The sequence below is a fragment of the Lontra canadensis genome, unplaced genomic scaffold, assembly GCF_010015895.1.
Source record: "Lontra canadensis isolate GAN:19392208 unplaced genomic scaffold, GSC_riverotter_1.0 scaffold69, whole genome shotgun sequence".
In the NCBI taxonomy this organism is placed as follows: Eukaryota; Metazoa; Chordata; class Mammalia; order Carnivora; family Mustelidae; genus Lontra; species Lontra canadensis.
Window position 1 is genome coordinate 2,628,671 of NW_022631063.1, and position 8,078 is coordinate 2,636,748.

Here is an 8,078-nt window from a genome sequence, read left to right on the forward strand (position 1 = left end):
ACTGGCTCATGCAGGACATTGTAGGTCATGGAAAGGAATTTGGGCATTATCGTGGGAACAATGGAAACCCATTCAAGGAGATTAACAAGTATGATATATAATCAGATCTGTGTTTCTGAAAGAGTTCTCTACTGCAGTGGAAACCAAGGAGTTGTGGGGGGGAATTATTTAGGTTGAAATACACAAATTATGAATATATAATGGGTTTTTTGGTCTGACAAAAATATCAGTTTCATACGGTTCAGCCTAATGGTTAGGCAGCTGTTACTTGTACTAAAACAATGAGAGGGAGAATAAAAAGATGTCAATGCTTTCCTTACCTTCTGTAGCTGTTTTTGAGAGGATATATACAGCGTTCAAAGATTGATTAGATATGGCAAAAGGGGAGAAAAAAAGGCATCATGAGCGACTCTCCCCCAAAGTTTCTAAATATAGGAACTGGGTAGATAGTGATGGCACGCTGACCTACCTAGGAAAAGGGGTAAACAAAACAGGAAGAGAGAGACAAAGAAATGGACTGGTTGGAGGAGTTTACTTATTCCCAAACTCACCATACATACAGTAGGAGAGATGCCTTTAAAATAAAAATTCTAATTCTAACAAAATAAAATGAATTTAAAAAAGAATGATATTGTGAACAAATCTACCAATCTTTATATTTAAAAAACTAAAACCTTAATCTAATTTACCAATCCCTATTGTTCTGTAAAATAGATATCGCTCTCAACCCATTAAAAACATAGGCTCTTATTTTTGCATAGATTCATAATCTGACCTTCTCCAGGTTGCCAAAGCCTAAGAAATAGCTCCAAGACTGTAGATTAACCTTTATAGGGTATACTTGACATGAATTTTTAAGAGATATAGTGTCTTCAAATAAATGATCCCAACACAAATTCAAGATTCAATCAGCATTAATGGTGGTATTAGAAATGATAACTTCAATTATAAGCATAATGCATTTTCCTTTGGGAGATCAATTTATGTAGAGTAGGTACTTGGAGTTTGTCCTGGTACAGCCATATTTCAAATCTGCTTGTGACCAAGAAAAGACATTTGTTCTAGTTTGATTTTAGATAATAGCAAATGCTTTAAAAAATTAATAGTATGTAACACAATTTCCAGAAAGTTATTTTTTTCCAATCATTTGAGAAAAGGGGTGTGGGTTGAAATTAAAACAGTTAAGATATCAAATAAAAAAAAGAAATGTACAGTTTTGTCCTCATGTGAATTTTATATTCAACCTATGGTTTTAAAAGAAGAAGCTATAAAATATTGTGCCATATAAAACTAAAACAAGAAATTTATCTCAGTAGCATTTTACATTATTTCACTTTTTGAAAGAAAAAGCTAGTTCTGCAAGGAGATATATGACTAAAACTATTAAGTAATTTTAAAATGTTGACAGCTATTTTTAAAATGAAGATCATGAGAGTTCTCCTAAAAATGAAAACAAAAGTACCTATAGTGGCAAAATTTCCTAAACTGAAAACTCAGAAGAATTTCTTTCTCAAGGTAATTTAGAGAAAACTATAATTAGGAAAAATTTTCCCAGAGATACTAACAAAGTAGCATAGAAAGATATACATCTCTAAAAGTGTACTATAAAATATATGGATTGATATCATATGTAAATCTATAAAGCACATTAAATGAATATAATTGTAAATTCTTTTTAAATTATATAGCCCTGGGGCGCCTGGGTGGCTCAGTGGGTTAAGCCTCTGCCTTCGGCTCGGGTCATGATCTCAGGGTCCTGGGATCGAGTCCCGCATCGGGCTCTCTGCTTGGCAGGGAGCCTGCTTCCTCCTCTCTCTCTCTGCCTACCTCTCTGCCTACTTGTGATCTCTGTCTGTCAAAGAAATAAATAAAATCTTTAAAAAAAAAAAAATTATATAGCCCTAAAGTATTAACAATTGTAGGAACAATCACTAACAGCTTTTTATATGCCATGCAAACTATATCAGATGTATTTGGTACTTTGAAGTTCATAAAACTATTAGTCCCATTTTACAGATGAATAATCAAGCTTGGGAGTTTAAATTTCTCAACTGAGTTCTTTGGGCTAAGGAGTGGCAGAGCCAGCCCTTGATCTACAACGTGTATGCTTGTCTGAAGCATGAGCTTAACTGCAGCATGCTCTATGTTGCCTATTAGCAAAAGGCAAGGTAACCTGACACCATTATATATATATATTTATATATTTATATATTTATATATTTATATATTTTAAGATTTATTTATTTATTTGAGAGGGAGAGAGACAGAGATCACATGCACAAGAGGCAGGGGGAGCACATCGAGGGAAAGAAATTCTAAAGCAGAATTCCCTCTGAGTGCCAAGCTCAACATGGGGCTCCATCTCAGAACCCTGAGATCACGACCTGAGTTGAAATCAAAAGTTGGACACTTAACTGACTGAGTCCCTCAGGAGCCCCCCTCCATTATATTTGTTTTAGATCAATGTGCCATTCCACTGGCAATATTTAACTAATGGCACTTAGAGGTGAAAACTGGGGGCTGTGGTGGGAATATCCTTCTGGCAGGATCACTGAGTTTATACCAATTGAGTCATTTGTCCTTTCAGTGTTTCCATCTGTAAAATGAAAATTAGACTAGATTAAACCAGTACATCATTCTGATTAAGTGGTATTTTTGATGTTCTTATTGGTTATTAAATAGATTCATCATATAATGTTAAGCATTTAAATAAGAGACCCTCCATAAAAACTCATTTTTAAATAGTTCAGTACAGCATTCATTAATTCATCCAACACATACTTATGATATATTCAAAACACCTTATTGGTAGTTTGAGAAAAATAAAAGTCAAAGATGGTCTATGTTTTCCATGATACAACAATCTACTTGGAAAGATAAGAAACATAGGTAACCAGCACAAAATTGCTAAGCCATATAAAAACCAGTGCAAAATAATATAGTAAAAATCATCCACGTAAGTAATGAGGAGATGTGGAATAAAGGCATGTATCAGTGTACCCAGGTGTAACTAGAAAAGACAATTGAAAGGACGGGCTTTGACCCAAAACATCAAAAAAACAATGAAGATGGATGTCCAAAGAGAAAACATAGGAAAGCATGAGAATGTATATTTGAGGCTGATAAAGTTATAGTAGAAACAAGAGCCAGAAAGTTGAGGGAGGGTGTTTGACAGATGGACTCAGATCATGCAACACAGATTTAAATTAAAATAAAAAACAATATATTTTGATTTGGTTCTTCACGTTACTTTCACACATTGGAAAATAATATCTAATTCTTGCGTGTGTGTATGTGCTTATTTGTTTTATTTAAATCCAATTAGCCAACATATAGTACCTCATTACTTTCAGATGTAGTGTTCAACAATTTATCAGTTGCATATACCACCCAGTGCTCATCACATCCCGTGCCCTCCATAATGCTCATTACCCAATTACCCCATCCCCGCACCTACCGCCCCTCCAGCAAAGCTCAGTTCGTTTCCTATAGTTTACAAAAATCTAATTCTAAGATATTCTTTGTCCAAAGTGTTTGCTCAAAGTATCTGTCAAATCACTCTTCCGTAAGTTACTCCATAAGTTTCACTCTGAACAAATTAAATGAGAAAATCAAACTCAAATATTTCCAATGCAAGTTGAAAGGTGGTCATTCCTAGCCCCAAGTTTTCTTTAATAAAGACATATATGCATATATATTCTTCAGCTTTTTCTCCAACCTCTTTAATGTCTTAATGGCAACTGTGTCATTCGTTTCAATTTAATCTCCCTTGTGTAACTTGTAATGCCTTCTGCAAAATTCAACAAATCAATCTGGAGCCAAAGAAATAAAACCTTGATGACTTTCGAAGAATTTAAGATTAATCCAGGAAGAAATTACCTTGGTTACTCATGCCTATTCTTATGAGCCCACTGAAGTTTGCTTTTGCCGAGAAAATTGTGGGAGTTTGATGTGAAACCAAGACTCATTGGCTTATCCTATATGGTTTGTTTTTAATCACTGAATTCAAGAAGAAGCTAGAATTTCATTTTGACTGATTATATTGTTGTACATGCTATCAAATAATAGCCAAACAAGATGGGATGAAATGAATATCATCCTTCTTCTTCAGATTATGTCAACAAAACAAGTGAATATTCCATGGTTCAGAAACAATATAAACACATTTTTAATAGAAACCTGCATATAACTGTCACAAATGTCTTTCCAAATAAGAATACTGTGGTCAGCTACTCAACATCGAGATGTGTATTACATTGGGGAACTTGTAATTGTTCCCTCAGAATATGCTATGAACACTGCAATGTTTAATCAATTAATCATGCAGCTACAGTTTTGCAAAGCCTCTACCAGGTGAGCCGTGAGTGTATCTGCACAGCGTACATGAACTGAGAATGTGAACGTAGAAAAAAAAATGCCTTTTTTTAAAACCTGCTTTCCCTCATTCAAAGCAACAACAGCAAGGCCAGTTCAAACTCTGGATTTAGAAGAGTCACACATGGTCTGAGAGAGTAAATAGTATCCCCTAATACTGGTATTATTTAGTATCTAATAAAAAAAACTGCTCACGTTTTCATCAATGGGTAAAATTAATACCTAATATCTACTGAGCAATTTTTACATGCCAGATGCCAATGCCAAGGGCTTTACTAGAATTTCATCATTCCCATTATCACTCTATTGCCATGGTTCTCAGCTAGAACTATTTTGACCCCATGGGACATTTTGCAATGTCTGGAGTCAGTTTGGGTTGCCAGCACTTGAAGGAGAGGGATTTTGATAACAGCATCTAGTGGGTAGAGGCCAGGAATACTGTTCAACAGCCTTCAGTGCCGGACAGCCCACACAACAAAGAATTATCCAGTCCTGCATGTCAATAGGGCCAAAGTTGAGAAACCCTGCCCTACTTTTACCTCCCTTTGACAGATAAGGAAAAGGAGTCTTGAAGAGGTTAAATAAATTGCCAAAAGTCACACAGCCAGTAAGTGGCCGAGGTGGAACTCAAACCCAGCACTGTTTGACACCAAAATCCACACCACCACCACCACATCACACTCTCGCTGCACTGTCTGTCGCCTGTTTGAAAAACATCTACCTCATTGGACACAACCTCACAGTGCAGCAAACAAGGGCTTTGAATCCAAGGTCCTCAGTTTTGGTAGAAGTAAGGCTGCTCTCGACCTCTTTGATTTTCACGTCATTCCAATTCTTATCTGTAATCTGGGAGCCCACATCTAGAGTTTTCCTAAATGTTTCCCCTAACTTTCTATGATTCTAGCCTTGAGCCTTCCAGCAAGGTGAGCTGATCGCCCATCTCTCCACTGGGTGCTAGATTCGCCTCCATTAGGCTTTGCCCTTATTCTGTTGTCTGCTTCTCTGCAAGCAGAATTTGCCGGAGTGACCCTCTGCTGACTTTGCCGTCTTCTCTGTGGAGAGAATCTTGCCTTCACTGATGCCATGGATGACTTTTTCCTCCTTCCATGGAACGACCCAAACACCACTGGGAAGGGAAGCAGGATTCAGCATCTTCCTTTCCCGCCAACTGTCTGTGGAGTATCAGAGATTCCTTAAGGAAGCCACTAAGAGTTGATGCTCTCCCACTGTGAAGTAGTGAAGATTCCTAGTGGAGAGAATCTGCAACCTGACCTCCAAACCAAACTGCTGAAGACCCAATGTATGTTCCTCGCTTACCTGCATACACCCTGGGGACCAGTCTAAAGCAGCCCACACAAAGCTAGCAGACAGCAGGCAGCTAGATTCTCCACACCTTGGGTCATTGTATTTTTACACCCATCACAGAAGTAACACACATGCCCCCCAGACAGCAGCTTTGCCAAACTACAGTATCAGGAGCTGTAATTTGTCTCTAAATATAGATTTGAAATTTTAAAAAAATGCTTCCTATTCTGTGCCCTTTTTTTTTTAATTGAAACAAAATTTTATTAACATATAATGTATTATTTGCCCCAGGGGTACAGGTCTGTGAATCGTCAGGCTTACACACTTCACAGCACTCACCATAACACATACCCTCCCCAATGTCCTTAACCCAGCCATCCTATCCTTACCCCCCACAACCCCCAGCAATCCTCAGTTTGTTTAGTCAGATTAAGAATTTCTTGTGGTTTGTCTCCCTCCTGATCCCATCTTGTTTCATTTTTTCCCTACCTACCACCCACGAACCCCAGCCCTGCCTCTCAAATTCCTCATATCGGAGAGATCATATGATAATTGTCTTTCTCTGATTAACTTATTTCACTTAGCATGATACCCTCTAGTTTCATCCATGTCGTTGCAAATGGCAAGATTTTGTTTCTTTTGATGGCTGCATAGTATTCCTTTGTAGATATACACCACATCTTCTTTATCCATTCTGTTGATGGACATCTAGGTTCTTTCCATAGTTTGGCTATTGTGGACATTGCTGCTATAAACATTTGGGTGCACATGCCCCTTCGGATCACTACATTTGTTTCTTTAGGGTAAATACCCAGTAGTCTATTCTGTGCCTTTTTAAAGGACCAGATTTGTTTCTGCAGAAAATGAGATCTGGAAGAATATGTAAGAACGCACTAAGATATCAAGCAGAACTACCCGCTGAAGTGGATTTCATTCCACAGCGGTTACAGATGTGACTGCCAAAAGGAGTTCTGGTTCTCAAAATCTGCCTACGTCATGCAGAAGTGAGGGGTCTTTCTGCTCCAGTTTAAACATATATGGATCATTTCAAAGAGGACTTTTGGGGCTGTGAAGCCAGGAGCTCTTAGCTCTATAACCAAAGATTGAAGTTCTCCATAGGATGCCACAGTCACTCAAAAGTGCTAGGCTTTTCTGAGGAAATATAAGATGTGGCCACTCCTAATAATCACAATAGTTCATAATAGTCCACTCATAATAACCCATGATTGGTGATCTGGGAAAGCAAAAACACGTTTCAAAGTTCAATAAAATATTATCACTATTGGGGCACCTGGGTGGCTCAGTCATTTAAGTGTCTGTCTTTAGCTCTGGTCATGATCTCAGGGTCCTGGGATCAAGCCCTGAGTTGGTCTCCCTGCTCAGCACGGAGTTTGCTTCTCCCTTTCCCTCTGCCCTTCCCCCCATTTGTGCTCACACATTCTCTCTGTCTCTCAAGTAAATAAATGAAATCTTAAAAAAATATATTATCACTCACACCCTGTTACATATACCAATAGTACATAGGTAGACTATGGATTTGTCATCAGAGCTAGATAATTGGGATTCACATTAGAACCAAAACATTAACAGATTTTTTATTCTTCCCTCTAAGTCACTTCTCAGATGTAATTCTCCAATGTGGATTACATTTTCCTGCTGGAGGAGGTCATTGAGAGTACCTGAGGCCCCCCCCCCCACTGACATTTGGACTGTGTCCAGGCAATCAGAGCAGAGGCTCCTTATCCCTCGCCTACCCTCACCCACCATTCCCACACTAGGAGCCACTACAAGGACACAACCCTGAGAGTAACGTGTTACTGAGACCATCTGGACTGGGTACATGGCTGAACCCCATTAAGTCCTCTCTATAAACTACGATTCTGCAAGGTGGGTACAGAAATCTCATTTCTGCACAGCTTCCTCGTATGGAAGCGCCCTTACTTACGAAAACTGCCCTCTACCACCTGGAGTGGCCTGTCCCCTTCCTCCTTCTTTCCTTGCTTTCCACATGCAGGGGCCAGTTCTGAATGTCACCCAGGGGGAATTCCTGAGGTTGAGAACTAGCATTCCACTCTCCCCACCAAACCAGCTTCTCCCTGCTCATGGTTCTAATTACAATTAAAGTCCAAGTAGCAGAGTGAGAGAGCAACAGGAACCCCCCAATATCTAGACACTATCCACCATCCCCAATATCCAGTCAATATCCAGAAAATGTCCAGTGAACAAGAACACAGGAGCTGCCTCTTAATTACCTGTGCCATGAAATCCCCCTCCGCCACCCCCAACCCGCCTGGCTTGGTAGAGTTTCTGTTTTATCCCTTTCCGTGGGAGCCCAGGACTGCCAACACCCCGGAAAGCCAGCACAGTTCGGAAGCACAGGCACAGCTCCCATCAGAAAC

The 8,078-nt window shown here is 39.0% G+C and overlaps 1 non-coding gene across 1 annotated transcript; it reads left to right on the plus strand.

Moving 5' to 3' along the window:
- Positions 1 to 6,718: 6,718 nt before the first annotated feature.
- LOC116880973 lies at positions 6,719 to 6,847 on the plus strand. Its single transcript, XR_004385310.1, has one exon. It is a non-coding gene; the product is annotated as a small nucleolar RNA SNORA25 (small nucleolar RNA).
- The last annotated feature ends 1,231 nt before the right edge of the window (positions 6,848 to 8,078 follow it).